Source organism: Macrotis lagotis, chromosome X, assembly GCF_037893015.1.
Source record: "Macrotis lagotis isolate mMagLag1 chromosome X, bilby.v1.9.chrom.fasta, whole genome shotgun sequence".
Taxonomy (NCBI): domain Eukaryota; kingdom Metazoa; phylum Chordata; class Mammalia; order Peramelemorphia; family Peramelidae; genus Macrotis; species Macrotis lagotis.
Window position 1 is genome coordinate 403,333,038 of NC_133666.1, and position 21,562 is coordinate 403,354,599.

A 21,562-nucleotide genomic window follows, 5' to 3' on the forward strand; every position below is an offset into this window, starting at 1 on the left:
TAAAGAACAGAGATATAGATCAATGGAAAACACTAGATAAGAGAGACTGAGAAGCAATAGAACTCAATATCCTTGGTTTTTTATATAATAGAAAGCATAAATTACCTAGGGAAAAATTTCTATTTGATAAAAACTTCTGAAAAAGATGGAAAGTATTCTGACAGAAAATAGTCTTAAATCAATTCCTTACACTATATTCTACAATACATTCTGGGAGTATCCACAACTTTATTAAATATTTTATTATTAAAAACATACTGAATATATGCTGAATATATATTATTAGAAAAGATTATATTCCTCTTGCAACTGTGTAGAAGTATTCTTAACTATAGATAGAGGCAATTACAAAAGATAAAATAGATAACATTAATTACTCAAAATTGAAACAGACAAAATTAATGCATTTAGGATAAGAAGGGATGCAACTGAAGGAGAAAAATAATCTTTGTATTGACTTTCTCTGATAAGAATTTAGATCCAAGACACACAAATACATACACACATGCACAAATGAAAGATAATTAAATAGTTTTCAAAAGAACTGCAAAGTATTCACAACTACCTAAAAGAATACTCCAAATAATTAAACCTAAGAGAAATGCAAATCAAAACAATCTTGAGATTTCACTTCAAACCCCAAAAAATAGATAAAAAAGATGAAAAATGGCAAATGGAGGAGTTGTGGAAGAATAGGCATACTAATACATTGTTGATGGAGCAGTGAAATGGAAAGTTTTTGGAAAGCAGTTTGAGATTATGCAAATAAATTGACTGTACTGTCCTTTACCTTTCAACCAGAGCCTCCATTACCCTATGAAAGCTATCAGTAGGAAGAAAGTCTCTATATACTACAAAACATTCATAGCAGCACCTTTTGTGGTAGCTCAGAATGGGAAGCAAAATAAATATCCCATCCCATAAATTGTAGAAAGGTTAGACAAATTGTGGTATGTGTATGTAATAGGATATTACTGTGCTCTAAGAAATGGTGTGTAATGAATACAGAAAAGCATAGAAAGATCTAATGAACTGATGTGAAGTAAGCAGAGACAAAACATTATACACAATAATAAAACAATGTAAATGAAAACAACCTCACACCAAAAAATCAAAAGTAAATGTAACAAAAATTATAAAGATTAAGTGGGACTTAAATGAAGAAATATGAAAAGATACCCCTACCTACCATCAATAGTAGTAGATGGTTCTAGTAAATAGATGGTAGAACCAATGAAAATTTGTATGAAGTAATTTGTGATGGTGGGAAGCCCACATATATTACATAATACATATATATTTTTTATTAGATTTTTGCAAGGCAATGGGGTTAAGTGGCTTGCCCAAGGCCACACAGCTAGGTAATTATTAAGTGTCTGAGGCCGCATTTGAACTCAGGTACTCCTGACTTCAGGACCCATGCTCTATCCACTGGACCACCTAGCTGCCCCCATAATGCATATATTTTTGAACTTTTTCCAATGTATTAGTTTTACTGATTGTTTTTTCCTCTTTAAATTTTTTTTTTCTTTGTTGTATGAGATGGCTCTTGGAAAGCGGAAGGCAAAAATACATGGGATACTATTTTAATGTTTTTTAAAAAAGGATATATCAACAAAATTTAATTTTAAAATATCAAGGCATAATTGTGAGCTATTGTAACAAGTAAAAGAGCCAGCTGTGCAAGAAGAATTCAGTCCTTAAGAGGGAATAATTTCTAGACATCTAAGAACCTTGTTCTTGCTACAGTATCATGCTGCCTCTTGGCATAAATAATCCCCACCCTGAAACACATCATACTGCTTCTTGGAATAAATACACAGGCCCAAATGTATCTACATATATATGTATACATATATATAATTACATAAATAAAAATTTAAGAATTTAGTAATTATTTATTCAGTAGGACCATATATTTAAAGTTGGAAGGAATATTTGAGGTTTTCTAGTCCAGCCTCCTCAATTTCACAAATTTCCCCTTCTACAGTGCTATGTGTTCCCACTTTTCATTATAAATATTGAGTAAATTGGAGGGCAGGGTGATCCAAATTTATATGAATGTTGTTAAGGATATTATTATTGTTGTTGTTATTATTATTATTTAGTCTATATTATTTCTTTTGCTTTTTATAAAATAAGTCATCATGTTAAGATCTAAAGATATATTATTTCAGACCATGTGGATTTGTTAGCTTTTGAATAACTGGTTTTATAAATAGAAACTGCATTGGATGGGGATTTAAGAGTGGTAAGTTATGCAAATTTAGAGAATCTGCCCCAAATATTCACCTGGCCTCTTTGTGCCCCATCGGGTGGTAGACTATGATGAACTTGTAGTGGTCTGATCAGTCACAGTCAGACACACTGTAACTTGACTCTAACAGCAATATCATTTTGGTCCTCTTCAAGGATAAAAGACAACAATCAAGAGTAGTAAGAAGGTGAAGTCTATTTTTCCTCTAGGAGAAGAGTTACCTCTAGGACCCTGAGAAAATCTGAGTGCCGCTATCTAGCGACTCTATCTCTATGAATTGAGACTAGCCAGGATGAGGGGAAGTTGGATTAGGTAATCCAAACCCAGAGAGAGAGAGAGAGAGAGAGAGAGAGAGAGAGAGAGAGAGAGAGAGAGGATATCAACATGCCCTTTTTAAAGTGTGATTATAAATATATTGTGTGACATTGGTAGGTGCCTATTCACGCTACCCATCCTCCACAACCCTATTATATTTTAAGAACCACGTGTCTGGTTTTTGCCTATCTCTACTGGATTAGTTTTTGGTATGTTACAAAAGGAAAACATTTTGAAAATCTTCAGATAGAATGCTCTACATTAATGTGTTATTATAAGTATTATTTTCCTGCCATCTTTATGAAATAGGCATTTTATATGTAAAGATTTACATGGACCCAATTGTTGACTTTGACTTGACTTCATACAAATTTTCATTGGTTCTACCATCTATTTACTAGAACCATCTACTACTATTGAGTATGTAACCAAATCACCTTCTTCACCCACAAATTTGCTTTCCACTGAAACTGAAAAACTTATAAAATATTATTTTTAAAGATAAGGAGTGACTATTCTTATTTTAAGGACCATTCTGTCACTATTTTTAAGCTATGGTTTGTAAGGACACATAGATTCTGAGATATATATATATATATATATATATATATATATATATATATATATATTATACTTTTAGGAAATCTGTTTGTACATGGTAGTAGAAAACTTGGCTAAGCTTGCATTCCTGTTGTCTTGATGCATTCTGGAGGCAGTGGAAGTGAGCAGGAGCTGTCTGCAGCTGTGTCTCAGGAGAAAGACAAAAATAGCTTAAAGCCCTTCTGGGACACCCAGTTCAATTAGCATGATAAACTGCTAAACCCTTTTTTTGAGCTCTGGTTCATACTTCTTTTACTTGGTCTGTTTGGGGTCTGGCTGGCTTTTGTTGGTCCTTTCTTTTTCTCTGCTTACATACACAGCAATAAGTTTCACTAATCTTCATTTGGCATGTAAGATTGGTGGCAATACCTGACTGCACAGTGAGAGTGGAAAAGAGGCCATTTGCAGAAAAAAAAGGGAGGATTACACTTACAACCTATACAGTGAGGGTTAATTTAAAAAATGCACCTAGAGAGAACATAAACTAGTTATTGAATGGAAATCATTGGACAGTGTAACTGAGTTGGTTTAAAATTTTTTAAATTTACATTTTTATTTATTTATGCATTACTAAAATATTCTTGTTGTAAGAGTAAACATGATCCCCCCTCCCCTCACAAAAATAAAAAAAACCTCACAAGAAATAAAGTGAAAGAAAGAAAAAAATGTGCTTCAGTCTGCATTCTGATACCATCAGCTCTGTCTCTGGGGGGGGGGGGGGATCGCATTCTTTATTGTAAGTCCATCAGAGAAGTTACTTCCATATTTTTCCGCAGTTGCTGTTGCTGATTGTAATTCCCTCCCTCCATCCATTTCTCCCCACTAGCATTTATTATATTTTCTCTCTCCTTTCACTCTGTCCCTCTTCAAAAATATGCTGTGGGGCAGCCAACTGGCACAGTAGACCAAGCACCGGCTCATCCCACCCCAGCAACCACCCAGCCCCAAGGTCCCAGACAGGCCACCCTCTCCTTTGATCTATCCTCTCCTTTATTCACTACTTCCTCCCTCCCCTCCCTGTCCCCTTTCTCTCCTTTTTCTTTTAGATTTCTATATCCTATAGAGTATGTATGCTGTTTCCTCTCTGAGCCATTTCTGATGAAAATGAGGGATCCTTTATTCCCCTTTGCCTCTCCACCACTCCACTGCAAAAGCTATTTCTTGACTCTTTTACATGAAATGTTTTAGTCTATTCTACCTCTCCTTTCCTTTCTCCCACTACATTTCCCTTTCACCTATTGATTCCATTTTTACAATATATTATACCTTCAAATTCAGCTCTCTCTTGTGTCATGTCTATACATGCTCCTTCTAAGTGCTCTAGTAAATGAGGTTCATATCAGTATTATTAGTATCATCTTCCCATGCAGGAATACATGCAGTTCATCATCATTTACCCTCATAATTTACCTTTCTCATCCACCTTCTCTATGATTCATCTGAGTCCTGTACTTGAAGATCAAACTTTCTATTCAGCTCTGGTCATTTCTACAGGAACACTTGAAATCCCCGTTTCATTGAAAGTTCATTTTTTTTCCCCCTGGAAGAGGATGTTCAGTTTTCCTAGGTAGTTGATTCTCAGTTGCATTCCAAGCTCTTTTGTTTTTTTTATGTTTTTGCAAGGCAAATGGGGTTAAGTGGCTTGCCCAAGGCCACACAGCTAGGTAATTATTAAGTGTCTGAGACCGGACTTGAATCCAGGTACTCCTGACTCCAAGGTCGGTGCTTTATCCACTACACCACCTAGCCGCCCCCATTCCAAACTCTTTTGCCTTCCATAACGTTATATTCCAAGCCCTATAAGCCCTTAATGTGAATGCTGCTAAGTCCTGTGTGATCCTGACTGCAGCTCCACAATATTTGAATTGTGTCCTTCTGGCTGCTTGTATTATTTTCTCTTTGACTTGGGAGTTCTGGACCTTGGCTATAATATTTCTGGTGGTTATTTTTTTGGATCTCTTTCAGGAGGAGATTGGTGGATTCTCTCAATTTCTATTTTTGCCCTCTGCTTCTAGGATATCAGGGCAATTTTCCTGTAGAACTTTTTTTTAAAAATGAAGTCTAGTCTCTTTTCCTGATCATGACTTTCAGGTAGCGCAATAATTTTTAAATTGTCTCTCCTGGATCTGTTCTTCAGGTCAGTTGTTTTTTCCAACAAGATATTCTTTGTTTTCTTCTTGTTTTTCATTCTTTTGATGTTGTTTTATTATCTCTTGATTGCTTGCAAAGTCATCAGCTTCCTTTAGCTCCATTCTGCATTTGAAGGATTTGTTTTCCTCAGAGAGCTTTCATATCTCCTTTTCCATCTAGCCAATTCTGCTTTTTAAGGTATTCTTCTCATTAACTTTTTGGATAGTTTTTTTCCCATTTGATCTAAACTGGTTTTTTGCATATTGTTTTCTTCGGCAGTTTTGGACTAAGCTGCTGGTTTTCATGTTTTTCTTTCTTCTCATTTCTCTTCCCAATTTTTCCTCTACTTCCCTTACTTGATTTTTAAACTCTTTTTTGAGCTCTATCATACCTTGAGACCAATTCCTGTATTTCTTGGAGGATTTGGATACAGAAACTTGGACTTTGTTATTTTCTGAGTGTGTGTTTTGATCCTCCATGAGACCAAAGTAATTGTCTATGGTCAGGTTCCTTTTTTTCTGTTTACTCATTTCCCCAGTCTGTGCCCTGGTTTTGGGGTGCTTCCTGAGCTTTTGAGTGTAATGGGACATTCCTACAAGGACCTCAGTTCCTTCAAAGTCTTATGAGAGACTCTAACTGCTCTCCTGCCTGTGCTCTGGTCTGTGGATGACCACAAGCACACCCCTCTGCCCTGGAGCTGTGAGGAGGGTCCCTGTTCTATGGCAGTATGGGGGCCCAGACTGACCAGGGTCTGAATATGGACACACCCAAGATCCCTCTCCCAGGGACAGAGGAGAGACCTCAACAGTCTCCTCCCACCCCCTTATCTTCTGTGGGCTGAGTGCTCTGGAAGCAGCTGCCTAGGAGGCTCCCTACTGGGCGACTCTGTGGGAATGCTTCTGTTCCCTGGGAATCTGGGCTGCACTGATGGCTGTGGCTATGCTGAGGGCCTCGCTGGCTCCTACTCACTCTAGCAGGGGTTCTACCACTGATCTTCCAAGTTGTGCTTGCTGTTCCCTGGGTTGGCAGATTAGGAAACTGCTTCTGCTGCCAGGAGCTCCTTTACTCAGGTGCAGTGATCCTGGTTGTGTTGCTGCCCCCCTCCAACCCCATGGAATGGATCCTTCCCACCATCTTCCAGGTTACCTTGGGCTGGAGAATTGCCTCACTGGATCTTTCTGTGCGGTTTTTCAAAAATTTAGTTAGTCATAATTTTAAGGTTTTTGGAATATTTTGCAGAGCTTCTAGGAAAGGCTGTTCTCATGCCATCTTGGCTTTGCCCCAGTTTAAATATTTTAAAGCTTTCCCTATTCTTTTTTTTTTAATTATCAACATCTCTTTTTAAAGTATTTAAAAATACTGAAACTTTGTGGCTAAGGCAAAGGGGATGGGAAGGGAGGGTGGAAGAAAATTGCTTAACTTATAAATATGCATGTGGATGAATGTTGAAAAACTTTCACAACATGTAATTGGAAAAATATCAATAAAAGTATTTAAAGATATATCTTTATTCTGAGAAGTGATCCATAGGTTTTACAAGACTACCAAATGGGGCTGTGATACAAAAAAGGTTAAGAACTCCTGTCCTAGAAATAGCTGAAAAACAGTGAGAATAGGGACATATACAGCAGTAACAAATTACCATCCAAATTAAATCTTACGCTTCCTGAGTTTAACATCAAACTTAAAGGCATCTGTGTAGGAAGGAACAAAGAAGGTACTCCTGATTTCTTGCCAAATGTGCTCCCTTCCACTCTCATTTTTAAAGGCTCCTTTTTTTATTTTTTTGGTGGTAGCAAAAAATTGTTAATTGGGGAGATGCTCATCAATTGGGGAATGGCTGAATAAGTGGTATATGATTATGATGGAATACTATTAAACTATGAGAAATGATAACTTCAGAAAAACCTAGGAAGACGTATGAACTAATGCAAAGTGAACAGAATCAGAACAATATGTGTAATGTGTATTATGTGTAATAGCAATATTGTGATGATAAACTGTGAAAGACAGCATTACTCTGATTAATACAGACCTAATTAATAATGACCTAAGATAATTTGTAGGACTCAGGATGAAAAATGCTATCCATCTTCAAAGTTAGAACTTATGTACTCTGAAGCATACTTTTTTCACTTTATTTTTCTTGTTTTTTTTGTGTAATTATTATTGAAATATATTTTACAATTTTTCACAAGTATAATTTCTATCATATTGCTTGTTTTTTTCGGTGGGTAGGGAAGAAGCTGGCAGGAGGGAAAGATTTTGGAACTCAAAATTTAAAAAATACTAAAAATATTTTTTTAAAAATCATTTGAAGGGTAGAAAAAAAAAGAAAGAAAATACAAATGTTCCTTCCTTACTGAACTGTGGGGAGGTATAGGGTTATAAAGGAGAGAGATGCTCCTCTTGTGACTGGAAAGAGATATATATATATAAAACACTGCTCTATGGAACTTCTGAAGTTCCACCATCACATGCCAGACATATAAATTCCCTCAGTGATGAATTGAAATCCTAGAGTCAATGGAATTAGGAGAGAATAAACAATAAGGGTTAAATCAATGACAGTACTAAGAGCAACAAATTCCCTTCCTTAATGCTGCCTTCCTCAGTCTTAAGTAACTTAGTGGCAAAAAGTGGTCAGCTCTGTAGAAAGTAGAGGGCATCTTCTTAAGAAAATTCACTAATAGGTAGTAAAGATAGACATGGCTTTGTAGGTTATTTTTTTTTTTGTTATGAAAGAATTTAGGGGTTATTGTAAGTTTAGATTCAATTGTCCAACAAACATTTATTTATTAGAAGTGAGAGTAAGAAGGGGATTGCAAAAAGAAAGATTTTGTGGTAGATGAGAGAGTAGTTCATTGTGGGAGGGTATAATACATACAAAAGTAAATACAAGTTAATTTTGATAAGGGATAGAGTACTATTATTATTATAGCTTTGGGATTTGAGAAAGTTTCATGGAAAGTGTCATGGAAAAGATGGCTTCTATGTTGGGCATTCAAGAAGATAAGAATTCTGAAAGGTTAAGATGAGGTAACATTTCAAGCATGGGAAAACTTGTTTAAATGGACAGGAGTAGGAATTGTAATGTTATGTAGGAGAAAAGGTAACAATATAGTTTGCCTAGAAGATATGTAAAATGTGAAATAAAGCTGAAAAAGTGTTTGGATCCAGATTGTAAAGCACCTTAAATGACAGGTCAAAAAATCTTGTATTTTAGAAACTGAAAATAAAATAAAATTGAATTTAAAAATTAAAAGTTAAAGAAAAGGAATATTTTGTTCTTGACAAAATTAGGAGCCCTTGAAGTTTTGGGACAAAAGGATAATGGCCAAAAATGTGTGCTAGGAAAATTAAAAAGTCAGCTTCTATGAACCTAATTTGAAAACTATCAATAGAAGGGTGATTAGGATGATCCAGAGACTTGAAACCCTGCTATAGCAGAATCCAATGAAGGAATGGAATTGTTCAATCTAGATTAGAAAAGACTTGCAGGGAAGGATATAAACTATATTAAAGTAATTGAAGAGTTTGTTGTGGAAGAGTGATTTCGATTTTTTGTTTGGCCCCAGAAGGCAAAACTAAGAGGAGGCAGATACAGAAAGCAAATTTCAGCTTCATTTAAGGACAAACTGTAACAATCAGAGCTGTTTCAAAAATCGATGTTATTCCAAGGAAAGACTGATGTCCTCACTTCTTATTAATCTTGGTTTTAGAATCAAGAGTTGGGAAAGGACCTGAGAAGCTGGTCCCACCAGTTCCTGAATAAGAATTCCTTCTGAATCTCTTCAATCACCCTGGTTTTTCACAGCCATTCTGCCGGTTTTTGCAACTCGAGCCCATAGTTAAATTGTTAAATCATCAGTATGCATTTACATGTCAGAAATCAGCAAACATTATAAATTAGAGCCTGATTGGTTATTTTGTTGATTGTTTACTCTAGGCTTAAGAAATTAATGGAGAAAATGTTAATGATACAGAATAAATTTAAAAATGTGTGGTGGGCACTTTTTTTCTTTAAGATAGCTGGTTGTTAAACATTTACCAGCACCTTCATGATTACTCTGCCCTCACTAAATAGAACAATGACTACTTGATTACCAGACTCAAAAACTTTTTAAAAATCCTCATCCTTATTGACTTCTCTGCAACATTTGACAGCTATTATACTGGATACTCTCTTTTCCTGGCTATAGAAACACTATACACTCCCATCTCTCTATCCACTTCTTTGTCTCTCCCAAGCTGCTCATTTTTTCCCCTAATCTTAAATATGGTTTTTCTCAAGGATTTGTTCTTGGTACTTTGCCTTTCTACACTGTCTCTATTGTCTAATCATATTAACTACTGAGGTAACACAGCCTATCTTTCTACCTTATCACTTACTACTCCCCCTTCTAAGGTCCTCCCAAACAGAACTACTCATTTCCTTAAAGCATATCCTACCCTCTTTACTTTATTGTTACTATTTTCTTTGCCTTCATCTCTTCTTCACCTTTGGAATTCTTTTTTCTATATTTGTTAAAAACTGTTTTCACTGGTGTGGGGAATCCCCAGGAAGGAAATTCCTTCTGCTGATACATTAATGTGTCTGTTTTCTATTAACCTTTCAGAATGAAAATCTCTGTCATTGGCAATCTTATGGGTGAATGAGAAAAAAAAAAAACTAAGAACTGGGATCCATTTTAGGAAATCCTCTGGAAAAAAAGAGAATACAATTGTACAGATAAATTCAAAATGTTCAAATTGTTAATGGAAATAATTTTAAAAAATATTACTCTAGTATTTCTTTTAAAATATATTATTATCTTCCATTTTTACATCACATCCTTCTCTTAGGGCTCCAATCTATCATCAGCCTTTTTGCAATAAAGAAAAAGTTAAAAACAACTAACCAACTCAGCATCCTTGGTTGATAAATTATACAGTATTACACATTCATGATTTTTCACATCTTTAATGAGAGGGAGGAGGTATGTTTCATTAGTCATTCTCTAGAACCAAGGTTGTTCTTTATAATTCATTAGTGTTCAATTGCTTTTTAGTGTTATTATGGATTACATTATTTCAGTCATTGTATGAATGAATGGATGATAAAAAAGAATTAGCAATCACTTACTATGTGCAAAACACCCTAAGGGCTGGGGATCTAAATAGGAATGAAACACAACCCTTGAATTCAGGGATTCTAGTGAAAGGGACAACCTATGAAAGGTTGCTGCTGTAAGTCAGATGGAAAGGTCCCAGGGTCCTTAGGATACAGCAGCAGAGCAGATGTTAATGCCTCTTGTTTAATGGTACTTCTATCAATAAAATGGTATCACTTTATGAGTTGAATCATTTTGACATTGCAAAAAATTTTGATGGCAGGAACTCTTTTCTGAGTCTTGAGTAGTTGTGGCTTTATTACCTTCAGGAGTAATTGCCAGGCTGCACAGGGGATGTGAGAATTCTGTTTGTCCTTCATTCCTGAAGAAGATCAAGACAAAGCAAATGAACTGGATTTGTGTGATGGGTGCACCAGCCTCACTTTCTCCTCCAGAGCCATCTGGATCCAGTGGCCAGATATGAATCAGGACACTAGTGATGACCTGGAGGAGAGGCAATCAGGATTAAGTGACTTGCCCAAGGTCACACAGCTGGTGTCAGTTGTCTGAGGCCAAATTCAAACTCCTGTCCTCCAAGGCCAGTGCTCTCTCCCCTGAGCCAACTAGCTGTGGGAATTATTCTAGAAGCACTATTATTACTAAGGTTATTGAACCCAGGGCTCTAGGTCTTCATTGAAGGACTGCATTGAAGTCTGAAGTAAGAAGTGCTCCAGGTGGTGGTTTGTCTTAACTAGTACATGTCCTGTCTCTGCCTTAGCTAGACTGGCCCATTGCCCTGTACCAGACAGGTGGTTGACAACTGGTGGGGATGCTAGCACCTTTTCCCCATTTCACAGGAATTTTCTCCCTAGATGATGACTTTGAGGATAATATGCACACACACACATATATATCACAATATTTATAAATACATGTACTTATATAAGTACTATGTGTATATTTGGTTATGCTTTCTTGACTGAATTTATATTTGTTATTTCTTGTGGCACAGGATATTTTATTAATTAATAAAACAATTTGTCATGCTGTGTCCAAAGAAAACAATTTATTTCTAAATTTTTACTATTAAAAATATAACTGATTATTTGGGTATATGTGAATATATTTTGGTATATTTGTCACTGACTTCATTAAGACATATGTCAGAAGGGTGGCTAGATGGTGCAGTGGATGGAGTACTGGCCCTGGAGTCAGGAGGACCTGAGTTCAAATTGCAGTGTGGCCTTGGGCAAGTCACTTAACCCCATTTGCCTTGCAAAAACCTAAAAATTAAAAAAAAAAAGACACATACCAGGAGTAAATTAAAGTTCAGTGACTTACCTTGAATAAATCCAGAAAGTTTGGCTCAATTCATAGCTCTATTAAGAGCATGCTGCCAATGTCATTTCTGATTTTCCCTTTACTGAAAAATTGTTTTAAAGCGTTGATTCCCAAATATAAAACAAATTATTTTTGCTACAAATTTCAAATCCTCATGCAACCACCTTAGTTTCCAGTTCCCGTAGTTATAAGATTACACAGGCCCCGGGCCAATGCGGTGGGGGGCCAGGTGGGCCAGGTCTCGTTCCCGGCCCCAGGGCAGCACCCTTCACCCTTCATCTCCCGCCAGGCGGGGAGGGGGCGGGGCCCGCGCCCGCGGCGGCCGCACTTGACCGTGCCGGGTGTCCCCGGCCAGGCCGGGCCCGGTCCGGGCGGCCGCGGTGGCAGTTCCCGCCTTCCTCCCTGCGGGCCTGGGAAGGGCCTGGCTGAGCCGGGGGCGAGCGCCGGGCCGGCGCCGGGACAAAGGCAGCGCCCGCCGGAGACTTCGAGGGAGCCCGCGGGCTGCGGGCGAGGCGGGGAGCGCCAGGGGGCGCGCACCAGGGCCGAGCCGCCCGCGGCCCCCGCGCCCCCCGCGGCCCCGACCATCCGGGCCGGCCGAGCCCAGCCGGGGGGGGGGGGGGGGGCGGCGGAGGCCGGCGCGTGGCGCGCGCGCGGCCGGGCCCGCCGCCTTCCGCCGGTTCGCGGCGCCGGCACGCGGCCAGACTCGCGCGCTGGGGGAGGGGGAGGGGAGGGGAGGGGCGGCTGGGCCGGGAGGGGGCGCGCGGCCGGGCGCGAGGAGAGGGAGGGAGGGGAGGCCGAGCGGGAGCGGCGGAGCCGGCGGCGGCCCGGCTGGGGCGGCTCTCCGGTGTTCGCGGGCCTGGCCGCGTCTCCCAGCCGTCTCCGGGAAGAAGGTAAACCCCCCGGGGAGCAGCCCCGGCCCCTCGGGAGGCAGGGGGCGCTGGGGAGCCGCCGCCGGGCTCCCCTCGAGCGCGGCCCCGCGCCGGAACCGTGGGGGTGAGGGGCGCGCGCGGGGCGGGGGAGGGGCCCCGGGCCCACAGGTAGGGGAGGCCCCCGGGCCCGGGCCTTGGGGCGGGGCGCGAGAAGGCCTGTATCCGGCGCCTCTGGGGGCGGGGACTGAGAGAATGGGGGCGGTGTAGGGGGGCGTACGGGACCCCCGCCAGGAAGGAAAGCGAGGCGGGACGCGGGCGGGACCGGGGCCGCCGGCCTTGTCTGCCGAGCCGGACGGGAGCCGGACGGGAGCCGGAGCGTGCCGCCGCGCCGGCTGCCTCCAGGAGGGCCCACGGCGCCCGCCCGGGAGGCGCGGGGAGGGAAGCGCGAGGCGGCCCGAGCCCGAGGCGGCCCGAGCCCGAGCAGGTGGACGAGCCGGGGCCGGGCCGGGCCGGGGCCGGGGCCGGGCCCGGGCCCTCCTCGCCCTCGCAGCCTCTGGCTCCTGCAGCACGAGAGAGACGAATCCCACGCCCGCCTCCACGGACGTTTAAAAACTTCATTATTAAGTAATTGCGTTCCAAATGGTAGTACACTCTCATCCAGTGACTTGGTGACTTCTCCATAAGTTTCAAGATATGACGTAGACCTAATGAGATTAACCTACTGGGGGGGGGGAAACCCATTACATTTTTAGGGTTTTTTTATATTCTTCAAATAAAAAAACCATGAATCCCAAGTTTCAGTGTCAGTTTATTTATTAAAAGTCTTAAAAGTCAATATTTTGCATCTCTCTGATATATTTTGATCACCCTTGATGATATCATTAGAGGTGATATATTCATGCCACCCTTGAATTCGTAATTTGAGTTTGTAGATTTACTTTGTCGACTTGTACCAGGCCTGTATTATGTTTGTGAAGCAGTTCTCATATTTTCTGATGTGGTTCACTTAGTTCACCACTGCCACATTTCAATAAGTCAAGCTGCTTATTTGCTTTTTAGTGAACATTAGTAGGATATGACCAATAGTTCACCATTGTTCCTAAGTTTTTCTTAAGAATGCCTTGCACTTAGGAAATTTCATTGTACTTCATTGTACACTTCAAACAAAATAACCGCATAATATTTTAGTTCTAGTATCAGTTGACACTAATGTGAATTTTGTCACTTGAGGTTATTTTTCTTTTTTCTAAAGAGAAATTAGACTGAAAATAATGGTTTAGTCTTATCCACAGTATTTACAAACCAATCAAATATCGATAGGTTTGATTTAAAACCAAACTTAAGCTAAGAATGACAGGATTTAAAAAAACACTAAAAATAATTATCCTTCCTTTATTGCTTATGTATTAAAGTGAGATAGCATGGTTTATTTAGTCTAATGAATGATGTCTAGCCAACTAGACTTTCTGGACCTTCCTTCTATTCTGGTTGTACTTAATCTCCTTTCCTAATCTAGGACCGAGGAATGTTTTAAGAGAAAACCTGAATTCCAGTCCTGATCCTACTATTTACTATCAATATGAAGGGTAAGTCACTAAACTTCTCCAAACCTCAGTTCCCCATCTGTAAATGAGGAAGATGGCCTAGATGGATTTTTAAGGAACTTTAAAGATCTTCATCCAGGATTTATAATACTTTTTTTCAGGTTCTGAGGTTTTAGTTTAGTTAAAATAGATCAGACTGGGACAGGGAAACAGAAATGGTACTGCTAAATATTATGAAATTGTTTGAGACTAGATCACACAATTAAGATGTTTGAAGTTCACAAATCATTCAGATAGGCTGGTATCCCTCTTTGTACATCTTGAATACAATTCAGTAAAATGCTAACTAGGAACTGTATCTGACTTGAATTCTTATATCTATATTAAATACATCTTTGGTTAAGTTTTCATATCTTTATGTTTGTTTTTTAGGTTTTTGCAAGGCAAATGGGGTTAAGTGGCTTGCCCAAGGCCACACAGCTAGGTAATTATAAAAGTGTCTGACACCGGATTTGAACCCAGGTACTCCTGACTCCAAGGCCGGTGCTTTATCCACTACGCCACCTAGCTGCCCAGTTTTCATATCTTTAAAATTATCCATCGACAGTTTATTTAAATGTAATCAGGTCCTGTATGTTTAGTGAAAGATGGGGGGGGGGGGCTAAGTTTAAAGCCGCCTAAGTACTTTGTATGGGAAGGAAACTTGTATTATACACAGTCTCACATAGGAATTGTATTATAACAAGGTTTGAAAGTCTTTAAAATACTTTATGGAATATTAGGAGCCTACTTTATTCATATTGAAGATTTATATTTGTGGGAAAGTACTTTATTGACTTTCAAGACTTTTAAATCCTGAAGAAAACATTGATGAAAACTTTGCATTCATTATTGTTAAGTAATTTAGCACTATTCATGATCCTATTTGAGGATTTCTTGACAAAAATATGGGAGTGGTTTGCCATTTCTTTCCCCAGCTTATTTTACAGTTGAGAAAACTGAGGCAAACAGGGTTAAATGACTTGACTAGTACACCACCTAGTTGGCATGTACCATTAGTCTAGTACAGTATAGTACCTCATGATCTGAGAGTAAGGATTGTAAGGATTTTGTTTTGTCAAAGTTGTTTAGTTCCTTTTACAAATTGTGCATGATATTAATGTAATTTTTGAAATGTTAGTGGCAATGTATTTTAGAAGGCATTTAATTATGGAAAACTTCTTGTATTGATTGATCCATTAAAATGGTTTATTCTGATCTCTTTTTTTTTGTTTTTTTTTTAGTTTTAGCAAGGCAGTAGGGTTAAGGGACTTGCCCAAGGTCACATAGCTAGATTTATAATAGTTTATTTCTGATTCTGAGGTTTTAATTTAGTTAAAATCAGACTGGGACAGAGGGAAACATAGAGAAATGGCATTGAGATCAAAGTTAGGTGGATAACCAGGTTTCTTCAATTTGTAATATTTTCTCTCAAAAAGAGTAGTTTAACTGTTTTTCTCATAGTTGATTGTAATATCACAGTGCCTTATTAAATAGTACAATTTTGGCACATAGCTAGATTTATAATAGTTTATTTCTGGTTCTGAGGTTTTAATTTAGTTAAAATCAGACTGGGGCAGAGGGAAACATAGAGAAATGGCATTGAGATCAAAGTTAGGTGGATAACCAGGTTTCTTCAATTTGTAATATTTTCTCTCAAAAAGAGTAGTTTAACTGTTTTTCTCATAGTTGATTGTAATATCACAGTGCCTTATTGAATAGTACAATTTTGGAACAGATGGCTAGATTTCTTGAAGTGTAAAGTATAAATGAGATTTTCTAAATGGCAACTTTTTTGGAGAGAAAGAAACAGAAAATGGTAGGTATTATAAGATTGCTGAAAATTTATATTTATATTCCTTATTTTAATAGTTTAATGTGCTGAACTATATAAATTTGGATATTATTTCAAAGAATTCTCTAAAACTAACTCCATGACTATATTTTCAATTTTTGACTATTTTGCATTTATAAAAATAGTTTGTGTGAATTTAAATTTTTTATATTTAGATATGTTAGGTTTATAACTATAATTTTGTATAGTAGAATAGCTTTTACTAAATACTGTCTAGTCACCCCAAAAAGGTGTAGAGTTATTTTCATAGATCTTCATTTTGTAATTGCATAAGAGTGAAATTACAGACAATGTAGAATTATATTATGCATTTTTAGTGAAGAGAATTTGTTCTTTTTTGTAAATTCAGAATACTATTGTTTATTTAAGGATTTTAAAGGTTTTCCATTAATTTTTAGTATAAAGCCTCTTTTCCTAATATTTGAATAGCTATCAACAGATTTATAGATAAGGAGCCACCCATAAAACAAAACATTTTATTTTCAAATTTTTATTTATTTTTAAATTTTACAATTTTTCCCCTAATCTCACTTCCCTCCCCCCACCCCACTCCTATAGAAGGCAGTCTGTTAGTTTTTACATTGTTTCCATGCTATACATTGATCTAAGTTGAATGTGTTGAGAGAGATATCATATCCTTAAGGAAAAAAATATATATAGAGATAGCAAAATTACATAATAAGATAATGTTTTGTTTTTTAAATTAAAGGTAATAGTCTTTGGTCTTTATTCAAACTCCACAATTCTTTCTTTGGATACAGATGTTATTCTCCATCACAGATACCCCCAAATTGTCCCTGATTGTTGCACTGATGGAATGAGAAAGTCCATTAAGATTGATCATTAACCCCATGTTGCTGCTATGGTGTACAGTGTTCTTCTGGTTCTGCTCATCTCACTCAGCATCAGTTCATGCAAATCTCTCCAGGTTTCCCTGAATTCCCATCCCTCCTGGTTTCTAATAGATAGTGTTCCATGACATACAGTTTGACCACAGTTTGTTAAGCCATTCCCCAATTGAAGGACATTCACTCTCTTTGCCACCACAAACAGACCTGCTATGAATATTTTTGTGCAAGTAACATTTTTGCCCTTTTTCATAGTCTCTTAGGGGTATAGACCCAGTAGTGGTATTGCTGAATCAAAGGGTATGCACATTTTTGTTGCCCTTTGGGTGTAGTTCCTAATTGCTCTCCAGAAAGGTTGGATGAGTCCACAGCTCCACCAACAATGCATTTGAGTCCCAGGTTTCCCACATCCCTTCCAATATTGATCATTGTCCTTTCTGGTCATATTGGCTAGTCTGAGAGGTGTGAGGTGGTACCTCAGAGATGATTTAATTTGCATTTCTCTTATCAGTAAAGATTTCGAGCAATTTTTCATATGACTGGATCATTTTTGATTTCCTCATCTGTCAATTGCCTCTTCATATCCTTTGGGTATTTGTCAATTGGGGAATGGCTAAAACAAAACATTTTAAAAAGCTAAAGAAAAATTTCATTCTCAAATAATATTTGCAGTGATCTCATAGCATAATGGATGGACTACCAAATTTTGAGACAGAGATACTAGGTTTCACATCTTACCTCTGCATAATTAATAACTATGTCACATCTCACTGAGGACAAATAATATTCATTATAAATGAGATGTAATGTATCATAGTGGAGTCTTAGAGCCAATTCTTAATCAACTGGAGAGAAGGTGATTAGGAGATTTCAAGTTCCCTGTAGCTGTGAAATCACAGGTGTAATTCTCTATCTTGTGTACCATTTATACACGCATATAAATATATATCCATACAAGTTCCACCCCGATGCATGCTGGCTCTGTGACTGAGCCAGTCATTTAAACTTTCATTTCTGTTAAGGCAGCTTTGAGACTCTGCATTATAGGATCAGGAGTCTCCTACCCTGGTCATATGTGTATGTTTATATGCATCTATGTGTATATGGGTCTTATAGAATGTATACATGGACGCTCATTTATATTATACCCATGCATATATGTATGTGCACATACACCCCACAGTGTGGTCAGTGGATAGACAGATGATCTTGGAGTCATGAAGATCTGTGTTCAAGTTTGTGCTGGTTGCATGCTGAATATTGACTTTGTGATCCTGGAATCCATCATTTCTCCTCTTAAGTGCCCCGGAAAACTCTGAGACTGCCAGTTATAGAGCAAGCTCCTCACCATGGACTCCATGTTGAAGAAATCATAAGTTTATATCTCTATGTGTCTGTGAATATATACATACATATAAAGCAAGGTTTTTCCATAGTTCTTTTACCTCAGGGTTGTGAGCTTCAAATTAAATGATATATGTATAAAGTGCTTTATAAATGTCAGTATTATTCAGTGAATGCTTAAGGAGTGTTTATTGATTGATTAATATCCCAAAGCTGTGAAAAGAACCATTCCGTAAAAGATAGGGAACATAGGGGCAGGTAGGTGGCACAGTGGATAGAGCACCAGCCCTAGAGTCAGGAGGACATGAGTTCAAATTCAGCCTCAGACACTAAATAATTACCTAGCTGTGTGATCTTGGGCAAGTCCCCTAACCCTACTGCCTTGCAAAAACCAAAAAAAAACCAACCAAAAAAAAAGATAGGAGACATAAACCAGAATAAACCATTTTAATGAATAAATCAATAATAAACATTTATTAAATAACTACATACCAGTGCTAAATATTTCAGATGAAACAACAAAAGTGAAATAGTCCTTTTATAGGTGCTTACTATATAGCTATGTACTTATTTTTTTTTTTTTTTTAGGTTTTGTTGTTGTTTTTTGCAAGGCAATGGGGTTAAGTGGCTTGCCCAAGGCCACACAACTAAGGTAACTGTTAATTGTCTGAGGTCAGATTTGAACTCAGGTACTCTTGATTCCAGGGCTGGCGCTCTATCCACTGTGCCACCTAGCCACTCCATAGGTATGTACTTATAAACCTATATAAGTGTGTGTGTATAATATATTTGCAACATATACCACACATGCATTTTACATGTATATGTGGTTTACATATAGGTAAATGTATATACATACATGTAATTATATACATAATGAATAAAACAATATAATTTTATGAGGGAGCACAAAAACAGCTTGGGAAGGGTTGGAAAAGGCTTCATCTAGAAGGTGGTAACTGAGCTAAATATTAAAGGATATAAGGATTCCCAGTGGGGAGAATGCATTCCAGGCAAGGGGACACTGTGTAGGAAGTCATAGAGAAGGAAGATGATGGAGCATGCATTTTGTGGAACAGTAATTAAACCAGTATGGCTTGATTGTAGAGTTCATGTAGAGCAATAATGTGGAAGAAACCTGGAAAGAGAAAAGAACAAGTCAAATTATGAAGTGATATAAATGCCCTGTGAAATATGAAGGTGGAAACAAAATTTGGCAATGGGTGTCAAAATGTATAGATTGCTTCATGAATTTGTGTGAGACTTCAGAGTTGAAGAAGGTACTAGTGTTATGCTCCTGAGTAGTGACTTGCAAAAAGATGATGACCCTGGCAGTAATAGGGAAGGGGTAGGTTTGGGAGAGAAAGATATATTCTGTATTGGATATATTGAATTTGAGATGCCTAAATATCTAGGCTTAAATATCTTGTGATGCAGGACTGGAGCTAAGGAGAGAGGTTAGGGTTATATACTTAGATACCAGTGAGAGCTGATGAGGTCACCAAATGAGGGTACAGAAAGCAAAGTCTTGTTGTGCACCCAGAATTAGTGGGCATGAGGATGATCATTTTTATTTCTGCTTTCAGGTTTCTTTTTGATCACATATGCATGGATATACTCACACATAGATGAGCTTTGGTTGAATTTTTATACCAACTTTTACACATAAATATTTTTTTTGTTAGGCTTTTGCAAGGCAAATGGGGTTAAGTGGCTTGCCCGAGGCCACACAGCTAGGTAATTATTAAGTGTCTGAGACCGGATTTGAACCCAGGTACTCCTGACTCCCAAGGCCAGTGCTTTATCCACTACACCACCTAGCCGCCCCCATAAATATTTTTATATGCCTGGTATATATGTGTATATTTATGTCTTCACATGTTTATGCCCAGGTATGGGGTATGTACGTGCATGTCTTTGCTAATTAGTTGAACAAATGGTGATGTTCCAGCCTCATTGTAATATGATGCAATCTTTTTGTGATCAGCTTGTTTAGCTCCCCCCTTTTTATGAAAGGCAGAACCTGAGACCTAAGACCCGCAAGCACAACTTGTTAGTGAAAAAGCTGACAGGAGTGTTATGGGAAGCAGCAACTCTGGCCACAGACTTACAGGAGAGTTGTGATTCTGTAGTATGTATAATACTGGACTTGGACTTAGGTTCATTTCTGCCTTTTGTTGTGGAAAATTGTGTGATGATGGGAAAGCCACTTAATCTCTCAGCATCATTTTCTTCATTTTTGAAATGGGGATAAAAATCCCAGTTGGTTCCTAACTGGTAAGAGTTATTATAAATTTCAAATGAGATAATACATGTAAAGAACTTGTCTGATACAAATTGCCAGTTTTTCATTGACCTTAATGTTAAGTAAATAGAATATCTCAAGTAAAGTTATGGTAACATAGCTGAAAAAGTAAAAAGCCCCCCCCCCCCCCCACAAAATGGGAGATGAAATCTAAAGAAAGTAAACAGAGAAACCTGTGGTACTGTTGACTACTCCAGCTTTTTCCTGGTTTTCCTACTTTTCAGACTCCTTTGTCAGTTCATTATCTGTCTTACACTTCTGAAGCATAGGCTTATCCTGAGATCTTTTTCTCTGTGTTCTCCTTTGGTTATTTTTTCAGCTCCCACGGGTTCAATTATCATCTGCACTCAGATGACAGCAAATCTATCTATATCCAGCCCAGAGGCTTAGAGGAGTTAAGTGACAAACCCAAGGTCATGCATGGCAGAACTTGGATCAGATCTCAGGCTCTTGATTCCTAATATAGAACTCTTTACAACTTTTCATTGTCTCCCAGTTTTTTCAGGACATTTTGTGGAAATTTCAAAATTGTTACTTGTCTTAAGGATAATTATGAGGGAAAGCATATTAAAGACCCCATTGCCCTAGAAAAATAGTGATAAAAATTGTTTTTTAAGTATATATATTTTTTAGTTTTTTTTGTTTTGTTTTTTGCAAGGCAAACAGGGTTAAGTGACTTGCCCAAGGCCACATAGCTAGGTGATTATTAAGTGTCTGAGACTGGATTTGAACCCAGGTACTCCTGACTCCAGGGCCGGTGCTTTATCCATTACACCACCTAGCTGCCCCAAAGAGATCACTGGTATTCTTTTTTTTTTTTAAGATTTTTCAAGGCAATGGGGTTAAGTGGCTTGCCCAAGGCCACACAGCTAGGTAATTATTAAGTGCCTGAGGCCGGATTTGTTTTTAAGTATATATTTCAAGACTTTCTACTGTGGGAAAAATATTTGATATGAAAACACCAAATTTTTGTCAAAATAAAGACTTCATTGGACCTAATCCACTAAGAAAATCATTAGTAT

At 38.3% G+C, this 21,562-nt stretch overlaps 1 protein-coding gene across 5 annotated transcripts in view; it reads left to right on the forward strand.

The window, feature by feature from the left end:
* The first annotated feature begins 12,523 nt into the window (after nucleotides 1–12,523).
* The window catches only part of STAU2 (staufen double-stranded RNA binding protein 2), a 492,544-nt gene continuing 483,505 nt past the window's right edge, over nucleotides 12,524–21,562 (forward strand). For all 5 annotated transcript variants that reach the window (XM_074203676.1, XM_074203666.1, XM_074203669.1 and 2 more), the window contains exons 1-2: nucleotides 12,524–12,626; nucleotides 14,122–14,191. The gene's annotated coding sequence lies outside the window, so the exon portion shown is untranslated. The remainder of the gene's footprint in view (nucleotides 12,627–14,121; nucleotides 14,192–21,562) is intronic.